General features: G+C 36.2%; 1 long non-coding RNA gene across 1 annotated transcript in view; it reads left to right on the top strand.

The window, feature by feature from the left end:
- The first annotated feature begins 4,298 nt into the window (after positions 1-4,298).
- Positions 4,299-24,179, top strand: part of LOC127059841 (uncharacterized) — a 43,187-nt gene continuing 23,306 nt past the window's right edge. The window contains exon 1 of the long non-coding RNA XR_007778040.1: positions 4,299-4,375. This is a non-coding gene — a long non-coding RNA (uncharacterized LOC127059841). The remainder of the gene's footprint in view (positions 4,376-24,179) is intronic.

Genomic DNA, 24,179 nt, shown 5'->3' with positions numbered 1-24,179 from the left:
ATGCCAGCTGGACTTTATATGTTGGCTGTTAAAAAGCTTTAAGAGCCAATATTATAATTAGCTCACTCATATTGAAATATGTTCTCCCTATTCTCCCTAGCTGGCTTTTTTTTTTTTTGCCAGAGCCTGATGCAATTTCATTCAGTGCAGGAAATACACATCATACTGTTGGCATTAGGCAACCACCCGTGCAGTGGCTGTTGCAGTGCTTGCAGGAGGAGGTGATGCATCTGCTCCCTGGTGCATTTCCAGGGTGTCTGGCTGCAGGGCCTGGTGCAGAGGGCTTGCACCAGCTGGGTCTGCTCCGTGCACCAACTGCAGGGATCCACGCTCCAGGCAGAGGGGGCATGAATTGCCCAGACTTGCAGGAAATGCTTTTTAGAAGCAATTTAGGTGAAAAGCAGGGCTAGTCCAGCAACAAATCATCAGTGCAAGAAAGTTGCTTGTATTTCAGCAGCACCTAGTTTTATGTATTATAAAGTAGTGCTTAAGAGAGCCCATTGAGATTCAGGTGTCACCTATTCAAAATCACTATTGCACACTGTACGTAAGTGAAGGACTGGTAGGCACAGCTAAAGAAATTTTATCAAGGAACTTTGTCAGGAAACATGGACTACAGCACAGGATGCAGATTCTGAAAGACACAGTGGATACTTATTGGGACAATTAAATTCTGTTGAGCAGGCAAGTGACAGTAAAGCTAGTCTGGAAATGTTTTCCTTCACTCCACTCTGTTACTCTTCTGATTTTAGCATAGATGTGTCCACTGTGAGAACTGGTCCATAATTTCTGTAGATCACCAGAGTTGAGAAAGGGAATGGAGGATACTGAGGAAGATAGGATAGCAAATGAGATTTCATAACAAGTCACACAGCTCTGCAAGAACAATCCAAATTCTCCTGTTTCACAGTTCATTGCCATGCAATAGTTCATTTCAGTTTGATCTGAAATTGTAACTAATTTCCCCACCCCTTCCCCCGTTTGGACTGCTTCTTTGCAAGATGGATATTCAATCATATTAGGGGTGGTAGAATGCTTTTCCCTGAAAGTTCTCTCTGATTCTGTTTGGTTGATTCCTTTTACTTGCATTTGTTCTTTCTCTCTCTGTTGTGGGTGCTGTCCCATGAATGGGGAAGTTTCTCAAAACAAACCCATTTTTTAATTCCATATTAGATATTTATGATGGTTACACAGTTGCATATTTAGAATATTTTGCTTTGTTTTGTATAAGAGACTCTTATCCAACTTTCCATTTTACTACTTTCTTCCCAAAGGAATATAAAACTTTCTTTAGGAACATCATTTAATTTGGATAAAAGACTCATAAACTTCTAGCATTGGGGAAAAATGAAGAGGGAGTGTTCCTAGTAGAAGATGCGAGAGCCTATTAGTCCGTGTGATAGCCGTGCACCGTTGGCAGCCGTGGTTTAGCCGGCTCAGCTCTTCCCCAGCTAAGATTTAGCGGGCCCTTCCCCAGCTGAGGTTTAGCGGGCCCTTCCTCAGCGGAGCTTTAGCGGGCCCTTCCCCAGCTGAGCTTTAGCGGGCTCTTCCCCAGCTGTGGCTGAGCGGCTCTTGCGCTGGCGGGGCCGGGCAGAGGCAGCCCCCCTGGCGTTCGCAGGGTGTGCACGCACAGCCCGGCGGGGGCTCCAGGGCAGAGAGAGCCCTCCCCTGAGGCAGCCGAGCACCCGTAGGACTCAAGAGCGTTTTAAAGAGTACTAAATAAGTTTCTTATTATTTCAGCATAAAACACTATAGTGTGTTCATGAATCAATAACTGATTTTATGGACAGCCTCGCTTCAGATTGAATTCTCTAACTGGTTTTGAAACTGATTCTTTGCAGATACAAGAAACACATGGAGAATCATATTCTTGCAACCACAGATCAATTCAGGTATTCTGGCAGGCAAAAAGAAGAAATTCAAAGCTGGAGTAGAAGAAAGAGCTAAAAATTAACGGACCACTTACTTTGAAGTTTGAAGGCAAGCAGTTACTCTATGAGGTTGATAGTAATCCAGCAAGTTTTTTCCAGATGCTGGATTTGATGCCTGTGTCTTACCTTAAGATGCTTTTTTAATTTCATCTGTTGAAAGACTAGGGAAAGAAATCGTGCTTATAAGTTTGAGTTGAAAACTTTCTTACTAGTATTAAAAATATTTAAAGGGATGGTTGAATGCCGATTTGACTTTTTAACGAACATCCATCCAATATCTTAGTTTTGCTTAGATTCCTGAATTCATGCAAATATCAGTTACCATCTCTAACTCTGCTTTTTTCACATAAGAAGAATGAATGCTGTTGAGTGCTGTGGTATCACCAGATAACTGAACAAAATGAATTGTTTAGAATTAGAACTCCAGAAAGTAAGCATGAAGTTTCATTACTTGAAAATTACTGTAGTTTCCATGGTGAAAAATGTAGAAGGATTGTAATACAGTTTGTAACATCTATAAAAAGCATTATTTTGATGGACCATTTTCTATGTTTTGAAATCAATGAAATACAAATGATTGGAACATGATAACAAATATGAATAGGGTAAAAGCTTGAGACCTTCACTGTTTGAAAAAAGGGAGTACTCAGAATTTTATGCTTTATGTTCTAGAAACTATTAGTAGCTGAAATGAAAAATCTTAATTTTCTATAAGTTATACAGTGACATACTTGTAAAGGTAGTATCTTTTCCTTCTCTTTAAAGCTGGATGTGTATTTTAAAAGCAGTTGCTTTCCACACTTTTTATTGACTTATATCTTCATAACTTTTTTTTAAAACTAGTTTTGCATTAAAATACATAATGCCACCGTAATTCTCTCTGTTCTACATATTTTCACAGGGCTGCATGTTGCCAAAGTAATTCTGATTATACTTTCAAAAATCTCTAGTGAGCAAAATGTGGTTGTAACAAATACCTGCTTTGTGCTTTTGGAGGAAATACATATATTTGAGGAAAGGAAGAGAAGTTTGTATGTGCTTTAGACCCGATTCAAGCACTTCCATTTAGTATAATAGTACTGATAAGCACTGTTTTGCTATGTCCCTAATGATTTGCTACAGAACAGCAAATGTAAACAAAGATCAGTAATCCCCTCAATGTAAGTTCAATGCTAGGCCTTGCTAGATTCCTACCTCTTGTTTTTATGTAGGTAAGACAAGATATACAAAGGAAATACATGTTTTTCTAGGGTTGTTTGATCTGAATTGAGTTTGCTTTGAAATTGGTATTTTGGAAATAAATTGGTAATAATGTGGTTATAATACCAATAAATTGGTATTGGAAATATTTTTGCTTTTTGAAATTGGTCTGCTTTGCTGTCTTTGCCTAGAGTACCTATAGCCCCAAGGCTACTCCACCAGCTGAGGATATCTTTACTGCAGCAGTTAATGAATGTTTGATGCATGGACTTACATTTTGACAATACACTTATCTTAGTAACCTATTGTGGACCTCCAAGTAAAAAGCACTGTCTACTCTAATATTTCAAGAAGATAATCTGCAAACTCTGGCTGGTGGTGACCATGCCATAGAAAGTCTGTTATGCTTCATGTACAGTTGGTCAACCATTAGCTGTTACCAAAAATAGCATTACATGTGCATATACAGTGAAAAACAAGCTACAACCTTTTGTGGGAAAAAACAGTGCAGGAGTGGAAACTGACACAAGAATGGTAAAGCTACACACCCATACAGAAGTTCTCTGTATCATTTGGTGGCTTTAGTACAGAGAAGTGGCAGTGTGGAATAACAAACTGTTGTACCTCTGAACTTACCATTGAATAAAGAATCCTTAAAACCAAAAAATGAGACCATGAATAAATGAATAAGCAACAAGCTGTCAGCTGAAAAGAAACAATGGAAAACTTGGAAGTGAGAGAAGAATGAAGAGGAGTTGATGCTGAAAAAAAGGTGCCAAAAATCAGAGAGATTGGTATGAGCAATAGTCCCTAGTTTTCATTAGCTACATATACAGTGCCTGTTGTCAGAGTCCTTTGGTCCTACATTAATTTATTAAGTATTTTGATAAACAGTATATTCTTCCCATAAGATGTGCCAGTGGAGACAGAGAAGGGAGGAAGCAATGTCTAGGAGCAGTCATGTAACAAAGGCACAAAAGGCAACCAAGGGTTCTAAAGGTTTACTGAAATGCATTTTTTGTATAATGCAATGATCAGATAAACTGTCATTATTCCTCCTAGGACTTCTATAGGTCACCAAAAAACATAATTTTCTAAGTTCAGGCACTGCTTATATATGATACTAATATTATAGAGATAGTAAATGTACTCATTCTTTTTATGCAGCTCAAGTGACATTGAGGAGAAACTGTGCAATTATCCAGCTGTACTGACACCATTAGGGAGCTTGTTCTGGATCACAGGTAAGTCAGATAAATATTTTGGCTTTGTGTATTTGGGTACAGAGCCTGTGGTCAGCAGGTGGTACTTGGCATGCAACTGCCTACTTTATCCATTTTTATGCACCAACTAATTTCCTTGATGTAGGGATTTGGGGATCGTGAAATAATTTCATAAATTATAAGCAAAAAAAAAAAAAATCTGTTTCATCTACTTCATTCTGGATAGCCACTCCATAAAACCTGTCAAAAACATATTGCTTCGGGTTCATCCCTGCTGCAGTTCCATTGATTACAGTGGAGTTAAATCAAAGATGAATCTGTCTGTTCAATTTAAATCTAATGATTGGTAAAAAGTCGGGGGGAGAGCCCTGTCTAAATCCAGGGCTGTTTTATCCTTGTGTCAGCATTTAATTCCATTTGCATATAAGCCTATTTCCCTTCTCTAAATTTAATTTGTTAGAGCTTGGCCCTCAGCAGCAACTGCAACAACAAAGTAATTGCTTGCAGTATTGGGGCAATTGGTGCCAATACAGCATGTGCTATAAAAATGTCTCATGCAATATTATAAAATATAGGCATTTGACCTTCTGCCTGGTAACAGGTATCTGGATACTTGAAAAAAACTTCAAGCTTGAGCTTCATGGACATGCGACATCTAATAATACACATATGAAGAAGCCTTTTTTTAATATCAGCTATTAATTGTGTCCATTTCACCAAAGGAAATAAGATATCTATGTCTTGAATGACCAATGGGAATATTCTAGAGTTTCACTGTGATGAGATAAAACTGGCTGCGGCTTAGTTCTCAGGCTGCACTAGATATCATCTGTGCCTTTGCATAAGGTACTTTTGCAGTGTGACTTAGCAAGCTTGTTTTAAACTGGGGAGGAGTGGTTGGCATTGTCACAATATACCTTGCTTGTTTAGCTGCTGCACTCCACTGCTGTACTGTATTCTCATATCACCTAGCCTTGAAACACAGAGCCTGATCTTCACTGAGATCTTTCACCTGGCCATTTTTGAATAAAAATACTTTTGTTGAACTTGACCTGATTAGCACTCATTCCAATTCAACTGTTCTTCCAAAGGTAGTGGTACCTGCCTTAAGTTGATAGAATCCTTTATTCTCTTTCCCCTATCCCAAATGTTTGATTGCACCCAAAGGGGAAACCCTCAAAACATTTTGTAGGATTTGAGTTTTTCTTTCTGCTTTAGACCCTAGCTTTTTCATCATACATTCTGATGCATTAAAACTAATTATGGTCATAGATTCTTTTGTATTGCCAATTTTGCACAACTTCATGATCTGTTGAGAAGAGGGCACTTCAGTTTGACCATTTGTGGAAAGAAGACACTGATGCTAAGGGGTAAATGTATCGACCTAGGACACTGTGCAATTTTATGCAAATAACAAAGCCTGGAAGAGAAGCCAGGTTTTCTGAATTCAGGCTGCATGATGTGGGACTAACTTACAGAGAGTAGAGAATAAATACACATCCTCCCACTTTCTAATTTCTGTGTTTAGATAAATCAGGTTATTTCCTAATGTATCAGATCTTTTTAATACAGACTGTTCATCATGGGGCCAGGAAAGCTCACTATTACCTCTGTTACTTCCTCCTCTTACCTCTCATTGCACTTGCAGCCTGTCCTCAGTAGGATTAGAAGGCACTCAGGACCTTTCAGGAGGCACTTACCACTTTACAGGATTAGGATAAGCCTACCTTTGATGTTTTTGTGATCATACCCATCTGTCATAACTGAACATGGTGAAGTAGGCTTTATTTTTATTTAATGTTCTAATTATGTTTAAAAGGTCAAATACAAAAATATATTTTCTCAGTTTGCCTGCTTTTCTTTAGAAAATTAATGAGGATGAGTTATTTTTCAATACATATGCTAATATTTGAAAAGTAAAAAACCCCATGGTTAGAATCAGCAAATAAAGATGTGGTTTCACCTGATTTTAAGGTTTAACAATTGTATTCTATGTCACACTCCTTCCTCTTCTTCCATCCATATACTCATTACAAATGTCAGATAAGGCTAATCCTTCATGTGACATTACTACAGATGGTTACACTGGGGACTTAAACCAGATGCTGATAGTCTGGATAATCTGGATAAAAGCTGGTAACCTAAAACAAATCCATTTTGTGTATTACTCATGCTAACAGTTAAGATATGTATAAAATCTTTATTACCCTTTAACACTTTACATAACTCTTTTGCTTTCCTCTTTTTATAATTTCAAAGGTGTTATTTTAGAGAAGATTTTTCTTCATCTCTCACTGTCCTTCTACCTCATCTAAATCATCCATGTATGTATGTAATGAGATTTAGGGAGGGGAGAGACACTTTCTAGATAAAAATGAACACTACATTTATCTTTTGTTTTAAAATTCCCATTGAATTCACAATTTGGACTGGAAAGTAACTTTAATTGACTTTTATAAAAAGAGGTTTAATGAAAGCATTAACAGAAAAAAAGTAACTCCCTTATGTACTTTTGAAGTCTCTGAAATTCAGTGTTTAGGATGGAAGCTGATAGGGATGTCTTCTGCTGAGTGGCCCAGACCTCTGACTGCACTTGAGTGTTTGGAACCCATTTTTCTGTCTATTTAAGAATAGTAATATCCCATCTTAGATGAGATTTACTCTGAATATGATGTGTGTTTATTCTTTCATTTAGTAATGAAGTTTGTATTCTGAACTGGGAGATTCACAAAGACTTGTTAGTCTAGGAAGAACTCTTGGGGGTGTGTTAAGCAGCTAATTATTTACATGGGAAATTCTGTGACATAAACATACTGGATCCTTCCTTGCCCATCTATGACTATCACCGAATGCTGCCCATGGCTGGAGGAATTGGAGAGGAAGATACTAGGTTATGTTTTGTATCTTAGCCCAAAATGCTATTTTGGGCTCTTTAAGCTGTATTACTTTTTATTTATTACTAGATTTTGTTTCTAAGCTGGTCACTAGTCTGGAAGTATAAGAAAGTAAGTTTACCAAGTACCTGAGCTATGCAATTATTGTGTAGCTTTTCATCTGTTCCTTAGCACACTTGAGATTTAGATTAGGGTAGGCAACTTGAGCAGGTCCCCATACAGTAAATGATCCCAGGCCTAATCTGATCTCGCTTTAATCCAGTGAGCTGTGAGGGCAGTGGTCTGGAGTATGGTTCATGGAGCATGGTTTCTGTGATTTGCTTCTAAGCCTGTTTTGCCCCTAGTGTGTACTACAGGAACAGATAAAGAAGTCAAGGTCCCTGGTCAGCCAAAGCACATTAGGTTTGAATACTGGGATTTAATGCAGCCTTTTGTTGCCAGTCAAAGCTCTCCGCTGGACAATTCTCATAGTCTTTAGCAGCACATCCAGTAGCTACTAATGACTATCTCTCTCAGAGTCCCTAATGTTTCACTGATTCTAAAAGTGTACAGATCACACCATTGATTCAAATCAACACAGTTCTAATGAAATCAACAGAATTCATGCAACTTAAATCAGTGGAGAACCTTGATCCTTCCCTTCATGTATGGCAAGATACAGCAGTGAAGAATGCTGCTTACTGCGAGTTGAGTAATTCTCAACAAGTTGTTTAGAAGAGTAGTCAGTCATTAGGCCTTAGAGCATACTGTAAGGATACATGGTGCAAAACTTCTGCATAAATGGAGATGAGTAAAGACTTATTGTCCAGATATTTTCTGTTGATAATATACTGTTATCAAATACCATCATAACTGTTGTTCATTTTGGGATCATAAACCTTTATAGTGGAAGAAAATGTAAATACTTCAGTTTGAAAGCTTAGCCAGAGGAAGACAAATTATTGTAGAAGATGGGGAAAAGGTGAGTAATTACATGAACTATTGCAAGCAAGGAACCAAACTCTTACAATTATGTGTAAGAAGTATATAAATATAAAAAGTATATAATATAAATATTTTTATTTATATTATATACTTTTTATAATTTTTATATAATTAATATAATTTTTATATAATATAAAAATATATAAATATAAAAAAGTATTACAGCTTATGTGTTTTGTGGCAAATGTGGTCTTGGTGGGCTAATACACATTACCCTAAATATCATAATTAATAATGATAATGTTATTTTAGTGTTTGTGGTAATCAAAGAGTGGAAGCAATAACTGGATATATTTGATAGCAACATTTGACTAACTTTTGACAATTAATTTTTTAAGTGTAAATTTTTAAATTGTGACTTCAAACAGCAGCACTTCCTTGATGATTTATTTTAGAGGCTTACTGAAAGTATGAAAATAGAGTGAAGTTCTATTATTGACCATATAGGTGTGGCTGAAAGACCTGTGCATGGGGCAGATATTTTGCTACCATCTGTTCTACCTTAGAGGAAATGCCCAGTTCAGCAGAGCTATTTCTTTGCATGTTGTAGGCCTGGAAATTCCATTTCAGCACTATAAACTCTGATTCATCAAGAGCGAAACATTACTTTAAGGAATGCTGTTTAGTGGAGTATGTATGTATGGAAATTATGTTCTGGTATAGAGAGGGTCCTGGATTATGTGTATTTTATGATCCACATATCTCTAATTCATCTTTTCCTTTTGAAACATAACACATGTTTGAGCTTCACTGATATGGGCTCCTGCTTATTATAGTTAATGGATTATTCATCCTCTTTGTCCTTGACATAATCCTAAGTATGTGCTTATGTGCATAAAACTCAGATCATGTTGCCCATAAAAACCAATCAGCCCAGAGTTCTTCTGCAAGGTGTTGAACATTCACCCAGAGCAGATGGTAATGATAATGTTTAATAAAGAGTTAGAGGATTAGTTGGAACAAAAATAAGCTAAGAGAAAGGGAATATTTCATTTCATATGAAACTCCATGACATTTCATGTACCCAAGGACTGATTAAAATTATGCCAAAAGCTGCTCTTTTTGGCCAGTTTGTCCTAATACTGACCCTGCTTATGTTGTCAGCTGCTGTATCTGCATGTGTTATTTTACCACTCTCTGAATAACTCAAAAGAAAGCTCTTCTGATTCTCCTGTGGCAGGCAAAACTAATTCTTAATTAAATAGGAAGAGGAGAGATGATAGGATTCTGCTAAATGTGATGAATATATTTAAACAACTGATACCTCAGCTGAGGTTTAGAAGAAAAGTTTTATAGGTAATTTTAAACATAAATAAATTTTAAATGGTAGTTTTCATAATATGTGGAGTTAAGCTTTGGTTTGCCTTGAATATTTAGATGCTGAATGGAAAACAGAGCAGGGGATAGTCCATACAAGATTTTCAATCTTGTTTTAGGAAAATTTATTTTTGCTATCAAAAACAGTGGAGTAACAAAACCTATACATTTTACATATTTCATAACATTTGTAATGAATGTCCAGTTGTTATTTAATGAGGCCTAATAATAGAAATTGAATAAAACAAATCAGAAGCAAATATTTTACAGCTATGGTATTTCTGGGCCCATGGTAATCTGCTACAAATTTAAGATTTATAAATCAGAATCTCTGACAAAATGTGTCAGGTATGCATGCTGCAGAAACAAATATGTGGAATTTACTTGTAAATGCAATGTCCTTTGTTCTGAACATAAGATTTAAATTATTTGAAGCTGTTCTCATAAATAAACACGTGTTCTTTTAAGAAGACATTTTAGAATGGTTGGTGGGAGACAGAAGACAACTCTTTCTTTTAATTGTTATGGCACAAGGGCAAAACAAGATCAAAATCCAAGGTATTAACTTACTTTACTGAGACTCAGTGGTCACTGAAGCATAAAAGCAGATGTAAGCATCTCTGGAGTCACTCCAGCTGAAGCTTAAAGCTCTGACCAGTCTTTAATGGTAGAGAACTGTTAGCTGCTTCTGTAATGCAGGAAGACAAAAGTATTCTAGAATCAACATAATGGCTTTTGCACTGAAGTGGGCCAAAGCCAAAACCTTTGACAGCCTCTTGATATTTGCTGGCTTGGGTAATATTAGTACTTCTAGAATTCAGCTGAAATCTTCTCAAAACCTGCTCTGCATTTTATAGCCATTTCCTGTGCTTAAGACAGTGTTTGGCTCCCTAAAATAAACACCCTAAGGTAGTTTTCTGCTGCAGATTATTCTTAACTTATGCTCCTGTTTTTTCTCAAATTAGTTACTTTTGCAAATGTTCCATTGAGCACTTCAAAGAGCTGAGTATATTTAAAGTAGTCTGAATTAACATAAAAATAGCAAGACACAATTAAGAATGAACTGGAAATTAATGAAACCTTAATTTCACTGACAATAATTGTAAATATTTTATTACAAGATGCAGGTTTAGCTGAGTAATGGTTGTGAAACACATTACTATAAAACTTATAAAACTTATTTCCCAGTTTCCTTCAGTCTGCTAAATATCTGACCATACTTCATTGTAGCCATCTTTTGAAATCACAGTGGCAAGAATAAAGCTCAGGATGTCTGTCAGCTGATACACAGTATCAGCATGAGATAGTGCAGCTCAGCAAGAAGAGAGGGTCATATCACACAGCTGAGATGAGACATAGATAAGTCTAAAGCAAGTTATGGCTTTATCTCATCTTGACCTTGAACCAGATGCCCTTCCCAAAGCCCTCCCTTCCCCCCCTCCCTCCATCCTTGTAGTGCCCTACAGCTGTGCTGTAACAAACAGCTAGAATTAACAAAATTGGAGATGGGAGAAAGGCAGCCTTTAAAAAGGGATTTTTTCATTAAAAATATGTTTCTTAAAGTGTACATATAGAAATAAATGGATTGACTAGCTGATTTTTTAAATAGAAGCAGCAAGTCAGGTATGAAAGGACTTCTGTTAAGCACTTCATGTTAGTAGAAAACTGATAGCAATGAAATGTATTGTGAAACAAAATATTTTTAACTTGTTCATATTTTTAATTTAAATAATATTCCAGCCACAATAAATCCCAGAAATTGTGGTCATTGAGGAGTGGGTAGGCATTCTAATTCTTTCCCAGATGGTGAATGATTAATGTACAAGTAATTTCTCCCAGCACTTGGACTGTTGTTCACCTTGTAAGTCCCTTCAGTTGCTCACTCTCCAGCCTGCCAATTTGTGTGTTCACATTATCCTCAGATAGTGCTTTGTTTCACCTATCTGTATTTTTTTTTGGTCTTGGTAGGGAAATGTCAGAAAATAAACTTTTTTTTTGATTTCTTCTACTTTGTTTTTCTCAACTGCTGCCTTTTCAAAAGTTTTCAGAAATCAAATGTATGTGGCTGTTTTTTATTTCCCATTTTATCTGCAGTGGTTTCCTAGCTTTCATTCTCTAGCTCTAGTATCTCCTTTAATGGGGTCTCTGTGCTTCTTTTCTCACAAGGTGAACACTTTCTTCATTTTTCTGTCTGAATTATACACTCATACTTCATTAAGAGCGTTTTGGTAGCTCTGGGATAGGTGAGATCCTACCACTAAGCATACCACATTTTGGATGCATTTCTTGTATGCATAGCTATTGCTCTTGACTTGGACTAATAAAAAAATCTTTTTTTTTTCTCTAAGGCTCTTATATTCAAATTAATAACCTCTTTTTTCATTGTTAGATGCTTGTCCAAAGGAAGGTTAAATTTATACTTGAATATCATGAGACAGTAATTTTATTAACAGAAAACCCACAAATTATTAATTGGCCCGTTGTAAGTCTTTCTGAAACACACCCTTGTGAAGATAACTGGGATGATTGTGCTTTTCTCTAGGAATAGTTTTGCTTCCTAGTTGCATCAATGGGTTTTAATAAAGAGATATCATGCAGCTTCAAGAAACTATCTAATGATATTTCAGAAACTGCTTTTCCCAATAGGAAAGAAAGCCAGTAGCAGCTAAAGTCACTGCTTTTCCTTACAATTATTCTTAATTTTTATCTCATTTTAGACTAGGGGATCTGCAGAATAACACAGTATACCACATATGTCCAAAACTCAGAGTACAGCTAAATTTTCTCTTCCTCTCCAACTTCTGAGGTCCCTGCAGAAGATTTACTGTCTTACCAGGCCTGATGTACGTTCATACCTGAGACAGATCTCAGTCTGTAGCTTGCAGTTCTATACCCAAAAGTGTAACAACAACGACTTAGTTCCTGCTGGTAAATTATTGCTGCACCTGTGACGTCTTAAATTAGTCCCAGCTGAACTAGATTGGACCTACGAGCTGCCAGTGGGGAGCAGCAGTGTTCTCCAGGAACTCTCCAGCTTCTCCATCCTGTGCTTTTGAATGGAAAAACACACGGAGGCAGGAGAAGGGCAGTGGCAAACTCAGGTTCTCTTTCCTCGCATAGGAAATAACCCTTACTCAGTTTAACCTGTGTCAAAGCCATAGTCTAGCACCCACTTTCCAAATAAATGCTTAAATTTCTGCATACTGCAGAAATAAAATTGACATACTCCCTTCTTAATTTGGAAGATCTCCCAGTCATCTGAAGTAAACTATAATTTTTCACCACTTGTGGCTTCTACTTTCTCCAGATATGAAAAAAACCCAACAAAACCACCACCAAAAAACCAAAACCAAAACCAACCAACCAACCAAACAAAAAACCACCACCAAAAAACCAAAACCAAAACTAACCAAACAAACAAACAAAAAACCCCAAACAAAACCCCAAACCTGGTGCAGAAGAAGAACTGGAAAAATTGCATTATAAAAAGATATTTGAAAGGACTGGTGTTTTTTCCATCCAGTAAAAGTTGATTTTTAAAAAAGTACATTCTATGCCCTTCTGTAAATATCCTTTTCTGGAAAGCCCTATAAAAGAGGAATGAAATATATGCTTTAAAGATGCAGTTCATTAGCATAATTTAGAAGCAATCCTGTCTTCTTCTTTTTTCTGAGACAGCACATACCACCTGACTTGGCTTGACTTGCCTGTGCAAGTCACACTGAGCTGGCTGCTACTTTGGCCAGTGAGAACATGGAGAAGCTGGAGACAGAAAAGATTGGATCCCCACAGTTTCTAGTAACATCATGTTTTTCAACCTCCTTTTTTAAAGAAAGTATAGAAATTGCTCCAGGTTTTCAGTGAACAGTGGTAAGATGCAAAATATATTGCTATTCCCCAGAGCTTAAATTAGTGGGTAGGAAGGATACTTTGCTTGTTTGTAATTGCCAATTAAAAAAATGTAAAGGAAATGTTTTGTTTTAAACAATTCTATCCCCTTTGAATGTGGGCAGATGTGTACATATGAAAATCAAACTTCTAATATTTCCAATGCATATAAATTCAAGTATAACACTTTTAATCTTTAGCAGATAAGCATTTACTGGGGACTTGGATTCATTCTATTTCCACAGCTGTGCTCTTGTTGGTATAATGGAGCTGTTCATGACATTAGGGGTGGTGGATTTGATTTTGCTTCAGGTTGACATTTCATGGCACTAAGTGTGAAAAATTACATTGTCAACAAAGCCTTCCTTGCTGGAGCTCTTGGACACAACAATAACACCTTCTCATGCTAATTGGAGCCTGTATGATGTCTGAGTGGTTGCTTCGCTGTTCTTTTTGAGTCTTTGACACTTACCCTGTTGCCAGCAGATGCTAAAGTTAAGATGGAAGAGCAAAAAATGTAGAAAAAGGAAAACAAAAAAGGCTACCTATTGGTTTTGTGTGCATTTAAGAGGCATTATTTAAGCAGGTCAGTTCTCTTGCAAATCAAATGAGAATGAAGTGCATGGAGGATAGCTGGAATAGGTATATCTATCATTAATAATCTGGACTAGGATTTCTTTCTATTGAAGCTACAGAAATTCATATAAATAGGGGATAGTTTTCATTAATTTTCACTGTTTCTGAAATGTATATTTTCATATGCATAAATGTCAAATTGTCAAGCGTGACAGAAGTTTGTAGAGACTGACTGCCTTGTGAATCAACAACGAGGCCTTTTCTTCATGAAACTGAGAACCTTGTGTTACAAATCAAAGGAAATGAGGGCAAACTAAGAGTTAATGTATGGCAGGGTTGCTTAAGATCAAGAATGCAGTCTGTCTTTTACAGAAATATTGGTCTTATTGAGGCAAAATTTGGTGATATCAACACATGGCATTGCCACAGAGAAAAGATAAATTTAGGTTGAGTGATTTCTCAGTTAAACAGGGACCAACAGGGAGTTTATAATAAAACAATTTATGCTTACTTTGGAATATGACAATGGCAATTTTTCTTGTGCTGAAAACAAACCAATTCTGATGTATGTTTGAGACCCAGCAGGAAGTTTTCTAATGCAGACTCTTTCCACATTTATTCAGTAACAGATGTAATTTTTCTAAGTTGTGTATCAGTATATAACAACATGTATTATTACTCTGGTCACATTTTCCTATCATGGTGAAAAATCTAGATTTGTTTGGAATCCCCCAGAAGTGATGTACGTCCCTCAGCCTTGAAAGTTTAGCTCTTAATGAATTAAAGATTCAAATTCACTTTTCTGTTTCTAGGTTTCATTAAAAATATTTGTGGTGTAATCTCTGATTCTAAAAAAATTATCAGGTAACATTTTGACATATCTAATAGCAATTTTTGATTCACATGCTCTAATGTAAATCAGGAGGGGTTCCTTTGTCAATGCAGTAAATCAAAGTGAAAGGACTGACTTCCTTTTTGCAGGAAATTTTAGTTCCATTTAAAATGCCTGATACTAGAAGTATTTATATTTCTTGTGGCTTATTTTAGCTGTGTCACAGGAGGAAAAGTTGTCAGTATTTCTGATCTAAATCTGAGGTCTCCAGTTTCTATTTTTGTCAGTATGGATACAGCCAATCCCACTGGATTGGTACAGCAGATCTTATGGACAGAGAATTGCATGTAAGTGCAACCAGTCTCTCAGGGGATGTCCAGGATCACTTCAGATCAGATGGGACTATCAGTGCTCCCTAGCATCAGGCAGAGATGTTTCTAAGACTTGCTTGCTGAATGAGATGACACTGATAGAGCTCATTCTGAACTAGAGAAATAGCTGCCATTTATAAGCTTGGGAGCTGCCCATCTTAAGGAATGCTTTGGTTGTTTGGTATTGGTGTGCACCATTGATTTATAGGAGAAAGGTTAGCAGAAATTAATTGTAAAGTATTGATAATTGCACTGAAATTTCAGGGCAGGCCCAAGGGGAACACATTCTTCTGATTTCTAGATTATATATAGCAACATCTTGATGCTATTAGGATGATTACCACTTTGCAATTGATATATCTTAGCACAGGAATGTAACATTTCTAATGAGATATAGCAGTAATTTACCTGTCACAAAATGATCTTTTCCCTCGGAAGTGACAGTGTCTTACTGTTACAAATATGTCCCCATTGACTAAAGCACTAATGGATACAGGTCTAGAATTATCATATTTAGATATTTATGCCATTTGATAAAGTGTCTTGATCTGGATCAAAACTATTCATATAGTGCATGAATAGCTAAGGCAGTGAGGATATCTTTTCTCTTTTTTTCCTGGCATGCAGAAGGCTTGAGCTACTCAGGAAATAGCTGAGGTAAATGAAGAGATTTTTCAAAGGAGACTAGAAGAGTTAAGCATTGCACTCTTAATATAAGTTTTTTAAGCAGTTCATTTTGGAATCTCTGAGCCATTGTTCCTGTAAGGCTTGGTTCTGTACTCCCTCTTTAGGCCTTGAGCCCACACATTTCTGTGGGATTAATTTTAAACATGCAGGCCTGTAGCCTTCAATATCCACATGTGTATGCAGTTTCAGAAATAGAGCTGTAGGAGAGATTCCCATTTATTTTGATGGGAGTTCTGCCTGAATGCAGCTTGAACTCTTGTGTTACTAAAGCCATTTTTTGACACTCCTGATGGACTGTTGTAACTAGGGAGAAGTTAATTCAGTGAGAGAAATGTGTATTGCAAGTTTTGCCACATTTATCAGAGGAAAACTGTTTTACTACTGCTGAATTTCCTTAGTGATGTAGATTTAAGTTTACTTCATAACTGTTGATACACAGACTAATGTCGATAATGTTAACTAAATTCTGTACTGCTGCTTTTGCATTATTTTGCTTCCTAGGACTGTGAATGGAGAGATGGCACAAATATTCAAAATACACATTTTATGTAATATGCACCACTGGGAATTATTTTATACCTATTCTATCATTTTTTAAAGTACTGTATAACATGGTATTTCCTTGCTGTATTGTGATTTTTTTGGTAATTTTCTTACAAAATCAATGAGGATGACTTTCAATACTTGAATAGGGTACAGATGTTTAGAAGTGTGTTTGAACTATGCATATAACTGCTGGTCAAAACCTAATGATAACCTAATAACCTTGTGTGGCTCAAACTTCCAGAATTTGAAAGTCAGTTTTTAATAAATGTTTTAAGATTAAGGTTACTATTTTAACACAAAACCACGCCTCCTGCATATTGGTTCGCAGGATCTAATGGAGAGCTGGACTTGTATTATTTTGTGGTAGTGCTACACTTTCTGGCATGAATCTGGATCCTGCAGTATTTGAACAGAACTGGGGTTTGAAGTGAAAGAGAATCTTAAGGTGCAAAATTTCATACATTTTGTGAATAGTGCATGAGAGTTTGTGAAGTTCTCTTCAGCAGTGCAATGTCTTCAAACAATGTCTTTAGAGGGCAGGGATTGAGATTGATAGCCACAGACACATTGTAGCCAATGCACCAGAGTTCCAGAGTACACTTCACCAACAGGACTGGGTAGGGTTTTGCTGGAAACATCTTCCCACATGTTTTCTGTATGAACGAAGAAAATGATCTGAGTGTGGGTTTGAGCAAGTACTGTTGGGAAGCATGTGCTTACTCCAGCTATAGCCTATCCTTAATTACAGTGATGGTTTGTATTATGTTGCTTAAAAAAGCACTTTAATTTCAGAAAACATTGAACTGGCTTTAACTCTATCAGTACTATCCCAATATGTTGCTTTTTAAAACTAGAAATGTTTAAGAATTTCTGAAAATTCATGTCACTGGTACTAGGCTGTCACACTGGCTCTGTTCTGTAGCAGCAGGATGCAAAATCAAGCACACAAACCTGTGCCATGAGATGACACCAAGTACAAATCCATAGGAAGGGCTGGGGAAGGAGCACAATGTGAGATATCTGAGGTGGCTGATAGGAAATCCTCTTGGATAGCATTTACGTTTTTCCCCACATTTACACACTAACATGAAAGGTATTGATGAGATAGAACAGAATCCTGGATGGCTCCTAAGTCCTTTCAGTATATAACAAAATACTGTAGTATTGTATATCTCAATCTGTTTTAGTACTGGTTTCCTGCAGGGAACTTAACTCAGACCAGCCTACACCTGGACAATACTAAAGTAGAATAGATCTAAACTTGTACAATGGAAGTGAAAACCCTATTTATCTATGCCTTGACTGTCCATGAGCAGTTTGTCCAGGATTAATATTTTTTACTAAAGGCATTAGAATCACTTGAATAATTCTGACCTAAACTAAGTTTGGATCATCTTATTCTAACACCTCATCAGCCTGAGTAATGTGGTGAAAAATGTAACTAGTCACTTTGTCTAGGAAGATTAGGAGAGTACTTCTTTAAAGTGACTGGAAAACCTCTGATATGTGTGAGGAAAAGAAAACCTATTCCGTTTTTACTGAAATATGCAGAGAATCTTTAAACTGCTAAAGCGGTCCATTATTAATATTGAGCAAATATGTACCAAAGAAGCACACAGAAGGTATGTAATATAAAGTGGATGCAAAATATTTCTTCAGTAGTATTACTTATTTTCTGTTACATGACCATATTTGTATCTGCTTTGTAGGCAAACCATTTTATTTTGAAAAAAAAATCTCAACTCATACTTCACATAATTTCTTCTACAATAAAATGAATATGCCTTTAAAATGCTGTATGGAAAAAAAAATTTTTACAGCCCCCCCAAAGGCTGGACTTAGATCACTGAAAAAACTGAGGAAGAAAAATTACATGCAAAAGTGCATCACTGACCCAAATGTTTGCTGTATTTGGGTACTTAGTCTTTTGGTTCAGATATTACAAGCAAGTTGATACAGTCCACAGGCTAGTAACTAGCACGCAGAAATGAACCATCTCTGAAGTATTTAACATTTATGCAAAAGCATAAGTGTCAGAGTTAATTAACAAAATCGGTGCAGCAACAATTTTACATCTGTAAAAGCTGATATAAATTAATATATTTTAATGATGTAATGATGTATACTAAAGCTCCTGTGAGTTTGAAAGCCATTGACAAGTTCTTTTATGTACTCAGTGTACTACCCACTCAGCAGTGCACTGTCATTTTAGAGTAATTGCCCAGCAAACTTTTAAAATGCTGTCACAAAAAAACCTGCTAAAACAGAGGTAGCTCTTTAATTTGTCTGTCACTTTTTCTGTCACTCCTACTGCACTTTATGTTGAGTGCAAGTTTAGCTGTCACATTGGAAGTTCTTCCACATATTTTTACAGGTTGGGTTGAGGCCACGTTGCCAATTTGTCCTACAATGTTAAGGAAAGTTTTAAATAAAAATATTTTGTACACACTCCTTTTACTTGTACACATTAATATAGAAGATTGGGAATTATTCCTCCAATAGTTAGGGAAAGTATTTTGGATTTGTAAAACAGAATGAGTTTCACTTGAGATGATGATTTCTCCAAACCCAGCTGTTTCACAGAAGAGTGTGTGTGTGTGTGTGTGTGTGTGTGTGTGTGTGTGTGTGTGTGTGTGTGTGTATGTGGCTTTTTAAATATAGATAATACAGCTGCTTAAGGCTGGTTAGTAGTTGATGTTCTGTCCAGGTACAGGTTCTTCAAATGAAGATTTTCTGTTCATAGAAGATAAAAAGGCTACAGTGGGAAGTTTTAGAACAATGTACCTCAGACTTCAAGTGTCCAAGATGCTCAGCTGGAATGTGAGAGAATGCTAAGGGAAGAACTAGTACATGCCTGTGTGCACTGTATTTTTGTAGTGTTCACTGATTTATTCAGATAGGAAATAGTAAAACATCTGGAAACTTTGAATTTTCAGGAGATGGGAAGACTTTTCTTTACAGTTCTAGATCCAGGAAGTTTCTTGTGCATTAGCTATTCTTTTGTGATGCTGGAGCCAAAATGGCAAAAACATAATCCAATTTTCTGCACCTTTTTAAAAAGATTTTACTTTCTGCTTGCCTTTTTAGGGAGGCCCTTCCAAGCAATAAGATTCCATGTTATCTCCCAGGGCAGAGTTGAAGTATAAGGCAGCTATGTCAGCCAACAAGTTCTATGCCAAGAAATGGGGAAGAGTTGCTTTAAGGCCAAAAGCTAGTTATGCAGCCATCAGACTTCCGTGTAGTTTTGCTGGATATTCTGAGATCATGAGCAAGAAGTAAGAGGAACTGAGTCTGTTATCCTTCTTTTAAAAGGAACTTAACTGTGGCATATATTGCAGACTCCAAATTGAAACTGAGTACAAAATTCTGAACTGCAGCAACTTGATCAGCTAAATGCTTTTACTGCTAGAAATGGTTTTTGCTGTCTGAATACCATCACAATTGGAAACTGTATTAGGAGGAAACAGCTGAAGTTTATCATCACATAGATCACTTTTTTTTCCTTACTCCTTAAAAAGAATTTTCATATTTAGTTTTCATACTTTTTGAGGGTAAAATGGGAAAGAAAAAAATTACTCTTTATAGGATTACTTTTTCATTTTGATGAAAGGAAGGTTGCACTTTGATTTTCACCATCATTTAATTCTCTCAAGTAAATAGTTACAAAAATAAAAATGAATAATAAAAAAAATATGAAGGGCCATGTATGATTTATACATTTAAATTATGAAAAAACCCTTCTTTTAACATGCAAAGTTACTAACAGTTTACACATTTGACTGTAGGGGGAGTGAATATTCATAATAGGAAAAATTTCACAGTATGAAATGGCAGTAGTTGCTGACAATCTGTAGATATCAAAGAATGAGCACTGGCACATTAATAAGGAACTTAAAAGAAGATCCACAGTCTAACATCTTAGGAGCTATAAAACTACAACTTCTACATGAGTCATATGTTTGAACTCCAAACTATCTTATAAAATTTAGCTGGAACACATTTTTCTTGACACAAATGAGTATATTAATTTCCATAAGATATTATCTCTTACCATATACTTAATTCAGATTCTCTTTCTACTCCCACTAAAATAATTGCTTACAATATATTGACTTGATTTATATGGCTAATTAGAGCAGTAGATGGAAAAAAATAGGTTTGCAGGTAATAGTGAAATTAAATATGTTAATCTGTAGCTCAGTGCACACATTTTGTATAAGCTTTAATTTGCTCTATAAATTATAGTTCTGCATTTATAAAATGCCCTTGAAAGAATGTCCCATTTTTTGAATACTAATACCACAGGGAAACAAATATACAAAGCTTTTAGCTATAGGCTATATTTGCATAAATTAAGACAACTAGTCAGTCTGAATGTCCAACTGCAGATACACTTTCAGAAGATATTCTACAAAGAGTTGGTAGGACTCTGTGTATTTAAGATTTTCATTCAGTTAGCAAGATAGCAGCCCTTTATAACAGGCAAGTACGTTTTGAACAATGAGACATAAATAGTATAATAAATAGGCTGTGGTTTATCAGCTAGAGCACAGAACAATTATTTCAAAAGGCTCTGAACTAATTTCTCTATGAGCTGGAAGCAAATATCTCCACTACTGGTCTGCTTTACAATTTTATTCTAGAAAAAGCTGGTATGACTCTCAGTGTAGCTGCCCAGTGCAGTGTGTATATTTTGTGACATGACTGCAGTGACACGTGCTGTTCTCCACAAATATTTTGGTTACCTCAGCTAAAAGACTCATAGTTTCAACCTTTTCAAAAAAATTCTCACTGTTTAGAAAACCCTCTGTCCATGTGAATTCAGTTAAGGGTCACTAATGATAGAGAGAAGGCAATTAGAAAATTTGTGTTGCAGAGTATGTCTTAATATCTGCTTACAGTGTTTTATTAAGAAGGAGAAAGGCATATGCACTTTTATGCATTTTTCATAGTCAGGGTGGTCAAAATATTCTCTCTTGTTTAGGCAATGGCAGTAAATTGGGATCAAATTCTTAAATGCATACAAGAACCTAAATCCTTTCTGTATCTGGCTCAGGAACAGAAGCTCTACTGAGTTATACAGACATGTTGTGGAATGCATAGGAAACATTGCATGGCATTCAAAATGCATCCCAGGGAATGTTTATTTTGAAACAGCATCCTAATTAATTTTTATTTTCTTTGGCTCTGTATCATAATCAAGATCTTGTATGTTCCAGACAGAAGAAAGCATCATTGGTCAGAAAGTTTTTGATGAGTCTGTGACTTGACATTTAATAGTGTTGGAGTATTAACATCTCAGCTATATTTTATTGCTTCCTTTACCATCTTAAGAGGTGGCAGTATGCTCTGAGTCTTCCCACTAGCTTCATGGTGGAACAGAAAACTCAGAGTTAATTTAACCTTCAGACTGTCAAAGTAAAATAAACATTTTTTAAAATGAAAATAGCTAGTTGGGAATAGTTCACAGTGAAGAACTTCATTTTTTATTCATTCTCTTCATACAAGGTGAAGATCATACAAGTGAATGCCTAATATTTTTCCTCTGAGTGTCATTGAAAGTATCACCTAGAATTAATGGTTTGATGATGCTGAACAAGCCAGAGAAAATTGCCCTGGAATGTTTTTTAGTAGCACTACTATTCTTGGGTAAAGATTTTCCCCTTGGATTTTCATTCTATATAATGCTGTTTATGCAATTAAATAGTCAATTTAACATTCTGGCAAAATAACCCTTCAACATCAGCTTTCCAATAAGATTATTGTGATTGTCCATTGCTCCTTGCTGTTATATGGAAGTTAGTATAGCGCAACAATAAATCTCCTTTACTAAAAGAAAAAAGCACATTGCATAACCAAATGTCACCAACTATGACTAAATATGTGACACTATAAGCCCTAGTTACAAGAATTGGTAGAAGAAATACAGTCTCTAGTGATACTTTCATCAATCTTTAAGCCAAGTCAGAAGTTTATGTGACACCTTTATATCTGTCTTCTCCATTACTAATCTAGGAACAGCTACAGACTAGAAAATAAAAAGGAACATTTAAAATATGAAAATTGCCAAAAAACTCAACTTAGGCAGTGTAATGGTGTAAGGTTTGAAGAGAAATCTCCCCCAGGAAGAAATCCAAAAGTATGATAGAAGTCACATCAGCTGGCCAATTTTGAATTTTTCTTTTTTTTTTTTTTTTGAAATATAGGAGAACACAGCTGAAGTTTACAGTGTTTAGGGCCAGTTAACTTGGAAGACCATCATACACCATTTCAAGATGAACTCGATGAAAAAAACCCAGCTGGAATGGTCACAAAAACCTTGTTTCACAGCAAGTACGTTGACAGGTTAACTGTGACTATAGAGGGAAACATGGCAGCTGAATGATAAAGGGAATACAAAAGGTCTAATACAGCTTCCCAGATTGACTCAGCCTATGAAGATATTGGCCTGATTTACTGAGAGGTTCTGTAGATAAAACCCCCCAACTCCACTTAGGAACAGTAGAAATCAGGGGTGAAGGAAGAATGAGCCTTAATCCTTTCCTCCCATTGCAATGAGAGCTCATCCAATCTGTACTAAGAGCAATGTAATTTTGCTTCTGCCTGAAAACTGTCCGCTAAGACCAAGTGAAACTTAATATGGAACAATTTCCTGCAAGAGTTGCTAAATTCTGTCAGTTTTTCTTTGGAACACTGGGGGACAAAACCAGGGATATGCTGAAGTATTTTAGGATGCTGTCTGGATAGAGTCTATGTAGATACAATACTGGAATGTTTGATGGAGCACAACATGGGATTCATAGGCATTCTAAGAATGGGGAAGCAGAGGAAAGGGAGAAAGGAAAGAAAAAAACTCCATTAATAAGAACTGTTCCTGCTTTTATAAATCATAAGTTTATCCAGATATTGCACAGGCTCAGGATCTCTGAATTAGTGTTTCATTGAGGTGAGAACTTAAGAACATTTTAAAACAATATTTTGGATGGAAAGGCAGAGAATTAACAACACGTTTATTCCTCTTCAAAGATGGAAAATACCTCAACTAAAACATCCAGAGAATAGCAAACTAGAATCATTTTTCTGACCAAAAGTTCCGTAGAGCATCAAAAACAATCACAACACTTGCATCTGATACAGAATCCTTTTAATTAGTCAGCAAAGGTCAGGTCTTAAGTCAATGCACTGGAGTCATTAGACTGGACTGAACTAGACTAAATCTAATTATTCCCAGTCCTACTGTCAGACTGTCAAAGATGTTTTGATAATGACTTCTAACAGTGTAACAATCATAGTGCTCAAAAAGGGAGGAAATAAAAGATGATTCTTCAAAATAAAATCAGATTTATATCAACATATATTATCATCTGAGAACTGCAAGTTCTACTTAACCAAACATCTGCTTTTTGAACATAGAACCCAATTCATTATAATAACTAGCTTTGACCCCAAATACATCACGTCTATCAGAAATTGAATCTAAAGTTATATTCACACATATTTGTTAATGTAGTCCCCCTTATTAGTGGCATGTTTGACTCCTACCTTTACAAACCCCTTGGACTCAGATCCTGAGTCCTGGTTCATGGTTGTTGTACTGTTTATTGGGAGGACTCTTGATTCATACAAAACTGGTTGATAATTCTCAGTTCTCCCTTTGCCTCTTGCCTGTTTTGTGTTTATGTGCAGCAGATGTTGTGCTTCATTGATACACAGCCAAAAGGAGGATCCTT

This window comes from Serinus canaria, chromosome 8 (assembly GCF_022539315.1).
Source record: "Serinus canaria isolate serCan28SL12 chromosome 8, serCan2020, whole genome shotgun sequence".
Lineage (NCBI taxonomy): Eukaryota > Metazoa > Chordata > Aves > Passeriformes > Fringillidae > Serinus > Serinus canaria.
The sequence above is the reverse complement of the archived record's forward strand: the minus strand, read 5'-3'. Positions and strand labels throughout refer to the sequence as shown.